Source organism: Chanodichthys erythropterus, chromosome 3 (assembly GCF_024489055.1).
Source record: "Chanodichthys erythropterus isolate Z2021 chromosome 3, ASM2448905v1, whole genome shotgun sequence".
Lineage (NCBI taxonomy): Eukaryota > Metazoa > Chordata > Actinopteri > Cypriniformes > Xenocyprididae > Chanodichthys > Chanodichthys erythropterus.
The window spans coordinates 57,867,658-57,881,105 of record NC_090223.1 but is presented as its reverse complement, the minus strand read 5'-3'; the positions used below and the strand labels follow the sequence as shown (position 1 = coordinate 57,881,105).

The 13,448-nt window shown below is 38.7% G+C and overlaps 1 pseudogene; it reads right to left on the bottom strand.

Annotated features, from left to right (window-relative positions):
• The window catches only part of LOC137005036 (uncharacterized), a 42,965-nt pseudogene that overhangs the window by 18,698 nt on the left and 10,819 nt on the right, over nucleotides 1-13,448 (bottom strand).

The window sequence follows — 13,448 nt, the reverse complement described above, 5'->3', positions numbered from 1 at the left end:
TGTAACTACATCATCTTAAGATAAAGTGTAACCGGTGGTGATATAAGATTTAATTGTTATCTATATAGTTTAATTCTTTCATAAAATTGAACATGAGAATTTCTTCAAAGATTATGTAAACTGTTGTAAAAATGTATGTCTTTGGATAATACCTGAGACATGTGAGTTAATTAGGGCCTGAGTACCGATGGTGTGAGGACCCTATTGTAATTGCTCAGTCAATTATTCTTCTCCGAAATTAATCGCATTTTTGAGGAACTAAACATGCTCAAAAACTCACGAAACTCTGCACACATGTCAGAACTGGTGAAAATTTAAATCTAATATGGGTTTCAGAATTAGTTGTGGCAAAATGGCTCAATAGCGCCACCTACAAAATTTCAATTAAGCGCCCTTCATGCTGTTTCACGTATAAATATGAAATTCAATAGACACATGTAACAATACCTACAAAAAATTCCATAGGTGCAAAATCTGGAAACCCAAAAAGAAGTGTTTTTGCCATTTCCAGATGTACTTTAACAAACTCCTTCTAGAGCTTTAATCAGATCAACATCAAATTTGTTCAGTCTTATCTAAAGGCCTTTTTGAAATGTCATGTTTTACATTGTGATTATCTCCTCATTGAGATTTAACCAGAACAACATCATACTCGGTCAGTCTAATCTTAAGGTCTTAGCAATGTTAAATTGCAAAGATCTTGAGTTTTCATTGAATGGTGTGTCCATGGTTGCCTAACAAAGTCTGATGTTTCACCATGAAACAGGAAGCTTTTGTAAGTCAGGCATACAATGTCCAACCACCCCAAACTTCACATGTGTGATAAGAGTCCTGGCCTGAAGACATCTACATGCAAATATTCAGTTAGTCATAGCGCCACCTGTTGGCAACAGGAAATGGCATGCTTTACACCATAATTCAGTCACTGAAACACATTTAAATATACCATGAAGTACCAAAAATGCTAGAAACATGATAAATCATGCAACACTTGGCTAAGTACTAATGTATGCAATAAACACCATGAAACAGGAAGTTGTTGTAACTCAGGCATACAATGTCCAATCTGCTCCAAACTTCACATATTTGAGAAGAGTCCTGCCATAAACTCATCTACATGACAATATTCAGTTAAAGTAATAGCGCCACCCACTGGTAACAAGAAGTGATGTGATTAACACTCTGAGGTCTGAAAACGCGCCGACGCGTTTTGCAGGTTTTTTTTCACATTGCAGCAAAACAGACTTAAAATACTCTGTCATTTTTTGTCATAGAGACATAAGTAATATATCAATTGAAACTATAGAATATCTTCTTTTATTTGTATATACTCAGAGTAAAAACAAAATGTTGTGCTTTTTGTAAAATAAAGAAAACTAACATGATGCGTGATTTCTCCTCTCCCTCTGAACAAAGTCCAATCTGATAGTTCTCAGAAAATTAACTGTAACTTAGGGAATACTAATCACAGAAAAATTACACTTATGTCTAAAAAAACGTTAAGATGTCAGGTTTTAAATCATGTAAGTCAAATCGAAAACAAACCTTCTGTGTTTATGTAATCTGTATGAAAAGAGAGCCATGTCAGAAGTCCGTGATTCAGCTCATTATCCGCTAATGCGGCCACGCCCACGGAGTCAGCGCTATTCAGACGCAAATTCAGAGGCAATACATGTATTCATCATCTCAATCGTGTATTTATTGTCTTGAAAAGTGTTTATCTGGATGTAAAAGTCATGGTTAGCGAGCTCTAGAAGACATGCAGTTAGTTCCTGTTTTCTTTTCTTCTATAGATGAATTTTAGATGAGTTTTTGTTTCTTTAGCGCCCTCCTGCTGCTGTATGAATTGGAAACTCCATTCATGGAATAGCCTCTTCTTCTTTTAGATGAATTTGTGGACTAAAAAAGCACAGAGCGCCCTCCGACTTCAAGGATGAATTGAAAACACCAGCGCTCATAGTAATGACAGTGAATATTAAATAAAAATAACTCCTCTGTATAGAAAATTGACATAAACATATGAGAATCCAATATTTCTCCAAATGTGCATGCTTTTAAACTAAAAGCCTATATTCAGACTCTTTGCATCACAGAAATACATTATATTTTAAAGTATAATATAAAACCATTACTTTATATTGTAATATTTTTCTGTATGTTTAATATATCATGATGAGATTGAGACATCACAGAAGGTTTTTTTCACAGCCTACCTGACTGAAATGCCTCATTAATATGCAAGTCATTTCAACTCATTACTATCCAATTCTTTTGTCTTCTCAGGTGAGAATGGCCCATTTTCAGTGGTGATTCACGCCTCCTCGCATACTGTGTTTCTTGGCAAAAAGTGTCTTACAAAAACTAAATCAATATATTGTTTTATATGAAGGAATAGGCAGCATAATGTTTACATAATTCTGAAGCAAAAACTCTAGTCTACAACCTCCAATACCCAGAAGTCTTGTAAACACAGATTTACTATACTTTTTTTGGCCTTATTTCAGTGACTTAAGTTTTTTTGTTTTTTCAATAACCACGCATAAATGTTATTCCTTCAAAAACACAAACATGTACATACATGTTCCTCACATATTATTGTAGCCTAATTTGTGCTGAATACAGTGTAATGACACTTTTGTCATTAATATGTTTATGAACAACTGAAAAAAGCACAAATGTCAGGGCATGTCAAAACTTCTCCAAGCCCCAAATCAGCCTCAGACTCCAGAGGGTTAACACTGTGATGCACTACTAGCAACATACTAAAGTATGCAATTGAGTATTAAACATGCTAGAAACATTCTAAAACATGCTAGCAACACTTAGCTGAGTGCTAAAGCATGATATTATTGTCATGAAGCAGGAAGTTGTAACTTATGCACACAATGTCCAGTCTGCCTCAAACTCCACGTTTGATAAGTGCCCTGGCATGAAGACATCTACACGGCAAAATTTAGTTAGTCATATGACCACCAGCTGGTTGCAGGAAGTCTGGCAAATACAAATAACTGACGTAGTCCTCCTATATTTATATACTTAAATGCATATTGCCCACCGTGCTTTGTTTTCCTAAAGCCACCGGGTGGCGGTGGCACGGGTGCAATGGCCCTTTCATTAATCTAGATTTTCTTTTTTTGTTCAATTAATCTAGGTACATTACCTTTAATGCAACAAGGCCCCATTATTAAGTCATCGGGGTTAACCCATGTGTACCCCAGATATCAGCTTAAGTGCAACCCCTTTGTGTCCCACATGGGTGTGCTGGTTGGGACCCCTTGAGGAAAGCTTGATATCAGACACTATTTTACTGATGAAGTCACAGGGTTTCTGTGCATGTATATGTTTGTGTGTGTGTTAACCCTTAAATGCATACCTCGGGTCTTTAGTGACCCAGGACGTCATTTACTACCCTCCTCCTCGTTCATTTTTTAAAGTTAGACATCAGCCTTCTTGGTATTCCTCAATCAATTATTTATAAAGAATATAACAAGAAAAAAATCATAAAATTATAAAAAAAAATGCCTATGTAACACAGTTCGTAAATGTGGGAAGAAGGAGGCGGGAACTGGCGAACATTCAACATAACTTTTAATTCAAAATAAACATAGAACAAAACGAAAGTAATCCCTCGCGGACGTCTGCCGGCCACACAAACATAATAAAACATAAAATAAAGTCCAGGCCGGGTCCTCTCTCGTCCTCCACGGTCGTTGCTCCTCCTTTTATGCTCCCGGAGCTCCTCCGTGAGAGACTCAAGGCCGGTGCGCCTCCCAGGTGATGCTTGTTATCACTTGCGTCACCGGCCTCGCGCCGTTCCCTCACGGCTCTCGCCCGCCCTGGTCGCCACATACCCCCATCGCCCCTCGCAGGCCGGGGGGTACCTCCGAGACTGCGCTCTACTCCCCCCCGGGGCCTGTCTCGGCGGCCGCAGCACCTGGGGGTAAGGACAGACGAGACGAGAGAAAGGAAACGGAAGCAAGGGGAGCAACAGGACGAGAGAGGGGAGAGAGGAAAAAGAGAAAAAAAAATTCTTGGTCCGGTTCCCCGACACACTGCCACTCGGTCCTCAGCTTGCCAAGAGGCTCTTTTCTCGCGGTGCCATGCGGTGGCACTGGACGCTCGGTGGACGGCCCGATCCTCGACCGCCTCCTGGCGGCCGGCGATGGCTCCTCCGACTGAGGGCAGCCGGCAGCGAATCCCCCGTCCCCTGCTCCTCCCCTTCATGGCGGACGGCAGCAGGCTCCGGCCCACGGCAGACGGCGGCGACTCCTCCGCTCCCTCCAGGTCCAGGACGGCAGCCACCCCACCTCGTTCCAGGAGCACGGCATCCGGGTCTCCGTCCCACCTTTCACAAGGCTGCAGCACCACAGCCTCGGGCAGCCTCTCACGGTCTTCACTTCCGCGCTGCCCGAACTCCGCAGCACCGCGATCCCCCTCAGCAGCGAGGGCTCTCCGACAGCATGTCCCTCCTTCCTCCCGGGTTTCGGCACCAATGTAACACAGTTCGTAAATGTGGGAAGAAGGAGGCGGGAACCGGCGAACATTCAACATAACTTTTAATTAAAAATAAACATAGAACAAAACGAAAGTAATGCCGGCAGACCCTCGCGGACGTCTGCAGGCCACACAAACATAATAAAACATAAAATAAAGCCCAGGCCTGGTCCTCTCTTGTCCTCCACGGTCGTTGCTCCTCCTTTTATGCTCCCGGAGCTCCTCCGTGAGAGACTCAAGGCCGGTGCGCCTCCCAGGTGATGCTTGTTATCACTTGCGTCACCGGCCTCGCGCCGTTCCCTCACGGCTCTCGCCCGCCCTGGTCGCCACAGCCTATTTTTGTATTAATTTTTTGTAAAATATGTATAGGGTCGCTAATGACCCGAGGTGTGTATGAGTGTACTAGGGGTGCAACGGTTCTCGGTAAAAAATCGAACCGTACGGTTCTCCACTTACGGTTCGGTACGCACTTGCACCGTGGTCCATCTCGAATGACGACGCATCTATTGGTTAATATGGTTTGTTAGCAATGAGGAAAACAGACAGACAGAGTTCAGATAATGTATGTTTCAGTCAATGGATGCGCAAAACGTTACAACAACGATAATCAAAAACCATGGACAAAACAGTCACTCTTTGTAAACTGTTAACTGCGAGTGTCATATGCTCTGATGTCCAGTTATTTACGCCTTCATCACCTGGGTGTTGATAGTGCGCGAGCACAGGTGAGACCTGAACAGCACACGTTGCTATCTGTGTTTAAACTAAACTCATTTAAGCCTTGCTGATTTAAACCTTCAAGACGCGAAAGAGAACTTCACGTGCTGTGAGAAGATTTGTGCGCTCATCCGAAGCGCGCACACGCTTATTTCAGTCAGCGTGCAAATACTGAGTTCTCTTTCAAGTTTTGCTTTTCAGCAGACAAATTCATACAAAAATGATGTCAACATGCCCGTCTTGGCGAGTATCCTAGCAAACACAGTCGGTTATGTCTTAAGTGAATGCATATTAGTCAAGAAAGACAGCGCATGTGTAACAGTATATGTACTGGATCGTGCATGTCTTAAAGGGAAAAAAAATATTCCTGCTGCCTGTTTTTAATGTTAAATCAAACAACAAATAACAAAGAAATCACTCACTACTCTTGACTGAATAGCTTTTGTAACTTCAATAATGATTAATCTTTATTTATTTTATACAGTAAAGGTAATATGCATGCAGTGTTATTTTATATTTTATTACTTTATCCATTTTCTGTACCTGAAAACTACTGTTAGATACCTGAAAAACCTGAAAAGCACTGTTTATTTTATTTGAATATTTGCTTTATTTTACTTATTTGTGATGTTGCTTGTAGTTTCATTGTTTGTCCTTATTTTCTTTATTTTTATTTGACAGTAGTCCTATTTTCCCTAAACATAGCACATACCGAACCGTACCAAAACCGTGACCCTAAAACCGTAATACAAACCAAACCGTGAGCAATTTGAACCGTTGCACCCCTAGAGTGTACGTATATTTTTTTGTTTTCTGTTAGTGATCGAAATATTGATTTTGAAGATGTTGAAAATTATATAGTTTTGAGAATATGTTTGAAATCGCGAATGGGCTCATATTCACAACCTCAAACATAAAAATAGCCTATTTGCTGAATTTACTGGGAAATGAGCTCTGACTAGAACAGTGATGATGAAATAAAACGTCTGCTCAAACAGAGCCCTTTCAAGCTCCAGAAAGTAACAAAATATGCTTTATTTTATTCTTCTGTAATTGTTACTCTAATATCAGTGGAGTTTTATATTATCTTGACAGGTAGAGATCCTTCTGTGTTAGATATTGATCCGGGTCGATAAAGACCTGAATATGTAAGAATGATAAGGGTTAATGTGTACTGTACGTGTGTTTGTTTGTATGGGACATAGAGCGGGAGAAAGCATGCTTTCCATAGATAAAACCTATGGAATCATGAAATAGTTTATAATTTTTATCCTATTGTTTGATGCAAGGACTTTTGAAATAACTGAAATCATTTGATGAAGTGGTATGGAACTGTAATGCAGTTGAGACCTGCCTGGAACTACTTTAGCCATGTGTTTACTGGAAATAATTGCACACCTTAGAACGTTTGTCAAACAATCAGAATCAAGCTTTAAACAGCCCTGTAGTATTACTACAGCTAAACCTCTGTTTATTCTTAGTAAGAACTTTTGTAAATGTATGAAAGAAATAGTCAAACTCTTCCTGCTCAACATACTTGAGTTTATCGAGTGTGCAGTTTTGATGGTTGAGTTTTTCAGTGAGCAATTTGACTCCCGAATCTCCTGGGTGATTGAGTTCGAACCCCTCACACCTGAAAGAGCTGGATCTGAGATACAGAGCAGAAGACATATAACGACAGCCTTCCTCTGTCACCATACAGCCAGACAACCTACAAACATACAGCAACAGTCCACATGACATTAGTTTGGCAATCAGATGTTACTATGACACACTGACCTGTGCAGTTTGTATGCTGTTGTTTTCTGTAGATTCAGTCATAAAGATAACAAAAGTGTGTTCATCTCTTAATGAGGGCTGAGTCATCCCGCGGACACCACCTAACTATAAAAAAAATTAATAATCATATTTTTCAAAACTCCTGCCTTGATCATCACAAAATAGGTGTCATTTGAAAGATAGGAAGTCTGAACTTTACAATGATTGTAGCCAATTTGATTAACTCCTAGGTACTGCTGAATTGTTTGCTGAAATTTTTTTTTTCATAATTAATTAAATACTTTTTGTACTATAAACTGCAATGTGTCAAAAACATCATATAGCTCAGATAATCATGTGTCATATGTTATTTGAAAGCTCTCACATAGTAGAATACAACAAGCATAATAGTTTTGGGCTTTGACTAAATTTGTGCAAGTTTTTGTACGTGAAGCCCCATAAGACCCATATGTAAATAATAAACCGATGCAGCATTAATGTCACTTTTTGCCCGTAACTTCATAAAACATGTTCCGATTGTGGAAATTTGAACATCATTATTTACAGCAGGCTCTCACAATTAAAATGACATCAACATAATCGAATAAGTTGATCACAAAATATTCCTCATGGAATTACAACACATAAAACCCCACAGGAGCACAGACGCTAACTAAAACTAAAATGCAACTTTCATCTGGAATTTTCGCTTAGAACTTCATGAAGCATGCATAGATTGTAGAAAATGGCACATCATTTCTTACAGTGGATGCTCCTAATTTAAATGAGTCCAAAATCAACATAATGCCTTGCATCAATCACAATATTCCTTGTGAAGGAACGATTTTAAAAATGCCCATTAGGGGCACCAAGGGCTAAACAAAAAAGGCTACCTTGGTTCCAAATGCTGTAACTTTAGATTACTTTATGCTATCACCACAAAATTTGAATCAGATGCAACATATAGAGGAACATCAAAAAATAATTGTCTTCATATCTTATTTCCTTTCTGAGTTTTTGCATGTCAAATAAGATATGTAAAATTTGAATTGAGCAAACTTTTTTGTCAGCATTAGAATATCCAAATTTAATCTTTTTTTTATTTAAAAAATTGTAAACATTTTCTTTTAAACAATACCAACATTTTGACTCTACTTGCTATGGTTTGGAGTTAAGAGTCTTTACATTTTTGTATAACACAGAAAAAAAAAAAACTCTGAAAATGCCTTCAGGGCTTAAAAAACTTAAATAATAGTCACTAATTTCCAGTGACTACTCTACTTTTTTCAAATTTCATTGTTTTGAATTGAAAATATATATTTATGTGATTAATATAATTTGTAATGGAATATGACAAAATAATTTTCAGCATATTAGGCATACAAATAAGAGTGAATGTGTGCATATTTAAAATCTTCAGACAGTCCACTCCCACCACAACACCAAATAATATTTTTCTCAGACTTTTGCAGTCTAAGTGGGTCATACCTTTTAAATATACACATCTATATAAATATGTAATAGAAAATATCACATCCCCACAAATGTTTAGTCTCTTGTTCTGATATTCCACCGAGAGCAGATGTCACATTCGTTGACAAAATAATTGTGATATCATTTCGTTAATTATTTCAAAACCATTTACCTCATTATCTCCAGCTGACAGTTTGGACTCTTCAGTCCATCAGAAAGAAGCTTCACTCCTGAATCCTGCAGGTCATTGTTACTCAGGTCCAGCTCTCTCAGAACACAGTTTGATGATTGTAAAACTGAAGACAAACTCTCACAACACTGAGCAGTGAGATTACATATGGCAAATCTGAACAACAAATAAACAAAATGTAAACAAAATGTAAATGCATACAGAATCAGTCTTAGCGGGGTAATTTTTAATAATTAACTACATAATTAACTTTTAATAATTACTATTTTAATAATTATGCAAAAATAAAGTATTTGAACTCAAACCTCAGTATCTGCAGCTGACAGTTTGTACTCTTCAGTCCATCAGAAAGAATTTTCACTCCTGAATCCTGCAGGTCATTGTTACTCAGGTCCAACTCTCTCAGGACAGAGATTGAGGATTGTAGAACTGAAGATAAACTCTCACAACACTGAGAAGTGAGATTACAGCACTGTAGCCTATGTAGAGAACAAAACAAACAATATTAATGCTTATTAGGTAGGGTCCAGTATTTCAATATCAAACCAGTATTTCCAATTTCATTAATTTATGATACAATTAAGAACCATAAAATGGGTAAAGCTCAAGTTCAACTTCCTTGATGATGGAGATACATTGGCATTTATTATCATCCCACAGACTGATACATTTATTAATTTTATCTTGGCAAGCAAGTCACCTGTAAAATTAAGGAACAATTAAAACAACTAAAAGTGTATAAATGAATGTAAAGTAGAATCTTACAGTGCTCTTCTGGTGTTTTTGATCACTGGCAGCAGTCTCATGATGGCTTCATCAGATCGTCTGTATTTCTGCAGTTCAAATTTCTCTTGAGTCTCTTCTGACATCAGTAGCACAAACACCAGACCTGACCACTGAGCAGAGGAGAGATACTGTACTGAAAGATTTCCTGAGCTCAGATTCTTCTGGATTTCCTCCACGAAGTCATCTTTCAGTTCACTCAAACAGTAGAAGAGATTGATGGTTCTTTCCACTGATTTCTCTGTCTCTATTGTTTGTTTGATATAGGTAGCAGTGTCTGTAACATTCTCCGTTTTTATTTCCAGTCCTGGCAGTAGTTCCTTCAGGTCTCTCTGGTTGGATTCCAGAGAGAGACCCATTAGGAACCGAAGGAAAAGGTCCAGGTGTCCGTTCTTGCTTTGCAAAGCCTTCTTGACTGCAGCCTTATGGAGTTTAAACAGTGGCTTTGTGGAGAGCTTACATGTCAGCTTTTTCCATGATTTAAGAAATGGGTTTGCTTTCTTGTTTTTGTTAAGAAAAAACACATAGAGAGCAGCAATGAATTCCTGCATGCTGAGATGTACAAAGCTGTAAACATTTCTTGCTGAAACAGCATTTTCCTCCTGAAAGATCTGAGTGCATAAGCCAGAGAACACCGACCCTTCACTGACATCTAGTCCACATTCCTCAAGATCTTCTTTGTAGAAAATCAGATTTCCTTTCTCCAGCTGTTGAAAGGCCAGTTTCCCAAGCTTCAGAATAATCTGATCAAAAGACCTGATTCTGGCTTCAGGTTCAGAATCATCACTGTATTTTGCTTTCATCTGTTGCTGCTGAGTAAGTAAGAAGTTTGTGTACATCCCTATGAGGGTTGTTGGTGTTTTGTCATTGCTCTCTCGAACCAGTAGAGGCTGAAGAACAATGAGAGAGATCCAGCAGAAGACGGGGATGTGGCACATGATGTACAGGCTCCTAGATTTCCTTATATGACGGATAATGATTTCAGAAACCCCAGGACTGCTGTTATTTTTGAAGAATTGCTCTTTCTGCTCATCATTAAATCCTCGCACTTCTGTCACTTGATCAATGTAGTCTCGGGGTATCAGACTGGCTGCTGCTGGTCTGGATGTGATCCAGATGAGAGCAGAGGGAACCAGATGTCTCTTGATAAGGTTTGTAACTATCTTACTCACTGTTGTTTCTTTGTGAACATCTGTAAATATGTCACCATTTTTAAACCTCAAAGGGAAGCGACATTCATCCAGCCCATCAAAGATGAACATGATTTTACCATCACCATCAGGAAGAGAGGACAGATCTTTAGGATCACTAAAGAAGCATTTGTGAAGCAGTCCCATGAGACTGCAGTTATTTTTGATCAAATTTAGCTGACGGAATGGAAGAGGAAAAATTAAGGCAATATCCTGATTTTCTTTTTCTTCAGCCCAGTCAAGGATGAATTTATTGACAGAGACTGTTTTTCCTACTCCTGCGATGCCCATCATCAGGACTTTTCTGTTTCGTCGACCGTTATGGACTTTAAAAATGTTATTGCACTGGATCGGTGTGTCCTTGGCATCAAATTGTTTGAATTCGATCTGTCTCACCTCATGCTCACTCACTATTCCTCCAGTCTCATTCACCACATATAGATCAGTGTATATATCGTTCAGGTATTTCAGATGACCCGTCTGAGAATTACCAACCAATATTCGCTCACACTCCTGTTTTAATTTTTCCTTCAGTCTGCGGCTGATCTCATGAAGAGCAGCTTTATTGTCCTCTGCAGTTGAGCCTTTAAGAAAGATGGGAAAAGTCAGCATAGAATAAGTGATCAGTTCTTAATAAAATAATAAAACCTTTATGTAAATTCTAGTCTAGTCTGTGATTCCCATTAGAAAATTAACTACCGCACAGGTGTGGTAACTTGAAAACTGTGCTTCTACTATATTCCAATTAATCACACTCATACTGTAACAGAGTTTAAATGTCAATTCTCATGTTAATTCTCAACACCAATTTTAACCAATATCACAGCAAAAAGTAGTACTAGCCCAGTGTTTTTCAATCCTGGTCCTGGGGAAAGCACTGCACATTTTGTATGTCTCTCTTATCTGACACACTCTGTAGCTCTGGACCCAAGCTATTTGCTCTATAACGGCAAACGAAACAGAAAAAGAGAGGTCTTGGCCCCCGCTGCTGTGCTGTTCACCCGCACTCGGAAAAAAAGAGAAGTTCTACCAAAAAGCTTGACTCGTATTCTAGTAGACACTTGCATGCAGAGAACAGGAACAAACACCGTTCGGCTCCGAAGCGAAAAGCTGAAGATGCAACGCACCTGCTGCTCATTATATACCCGCGCTGTGAGGCGAGCAGCTGATGCATATGATTGCATGCCAATGTGCATTGGCTCGTTTTAGTTACACTCGAAGTAGATTGGCCTCTCTAGCGAGATTCCTATTATTGGTCTGTCCGACGTACGTCGAACATGACCGACTGAATGGGAACAAATATAAACTTTTAACTAAGACTTTTCCCTCAATAAACTCCTAATTTACTGCTTATTAATAGTTAGAAAGGTAGTTGTTAAGTTTAGGTATTGGGTAGGATTAAGAATGTAGAATAAGGTCACGTAGAATAAGGCTTTTTATTAATATGTGCTTAATAAGTACTAATAAATAGCCAACATACATTCAGTGGATTGCCTCCAGTAGACTCAGATCATATTTACGCCAATAAATTATTAAAAGCTTTTTGATATATGAAACTACTGACAGTTAGCACTTCAATCAGGATGTGAGGCTGTATTTTCAGGATTTTTTTGTCCTGCTTAAATGAAACTTTGCATGTGTGAAATAACCTTTTATAGTGTGAATATAAAATCATCACAGCCAACAACACCAAGAAACCCATATTTCTCATGTCTGTTCTGTAATGGTGAAACATGAATTAGCCAGCTGTCCACAGTTTAAGAAGCAAGTACACAAGGAGAAGATAATTTTCTTTAAAAAGAATGGAATATGTTTTGGATGCCTCAGATGGGATGGACACATGAGTAAAGACTGTCCTAGATGTTAGACAAACTGAACAATTAAATTACACTGCAAATATTTTTTTCCAAAGACAATTTCTGTCATTTTAGGCTGTTTTTAATGACGCTGGTGTTAGTTCAAGTGTTTGTTCTTTTAAAAAGTTTGGTTTTAATTAGTTATTTGATACTATAAAAAAGGGATGAGACCATCGGTAAGCTGACCAAACTCAAGATGTCTCAAGAGTGAAGGTGTGTCGTCCATCTTTTTTACAGACTATGTGACAGATCATATGCAGTAAAAACCAGACTGGGGTAGGTGGTTAATGGCCCTCTGAAAGACAGTAGCAAGAGTGGCTTCCCTTATGTCCAAAGTGAAAAAGTACACTCGCATAATGTACTTAAAGTGCTCTTTTTTCGTGCACTAATTTTGTACTTCATATACCAAAAATGCACAATAAGTGCATTGTATCAAATTATTAATTTAAATGTAAGTATATAGTAGTTAAGGACACTTAATATAAAGCGGGACCGAGTAGACATGAACCTGGATAAGAGATGTCATCAATTTGCAGTAAAAAGGACAAAACAGTATTCATATAAGTCCTTCATATAGGTTAACAACAATTGGACATTCCCAAAACATGTAGAAAAAAGCACCCGATGTTACAGATGTATCCTAGATACCAGTCCATCACGATGCATAATCCTTTTAAAACAAAAGCAAGATAAATAAAAAGATTGATGTCTGTTGCAGGAAATATGAAAACAAGAAACAGGAACGACATAACAACTATGTACAAAAAAGCAGGCCGCATACCACCAACACTGTAGAGCTGCATAAGCAGAAACAAATCCATGATCCATGACCAGTCCACTTCAATGCAAAACAGGTTACCAAAGGCTCACTGAGCCAGAAATGTAGTGATTAAACCTGCTCTTGTTACGGATCCCTTGTTTCCCTGGACTCCATATCCCAAGATCCTCCTGTTCTCCACACCTGCACTCACTTCCCTCGTCATCTCC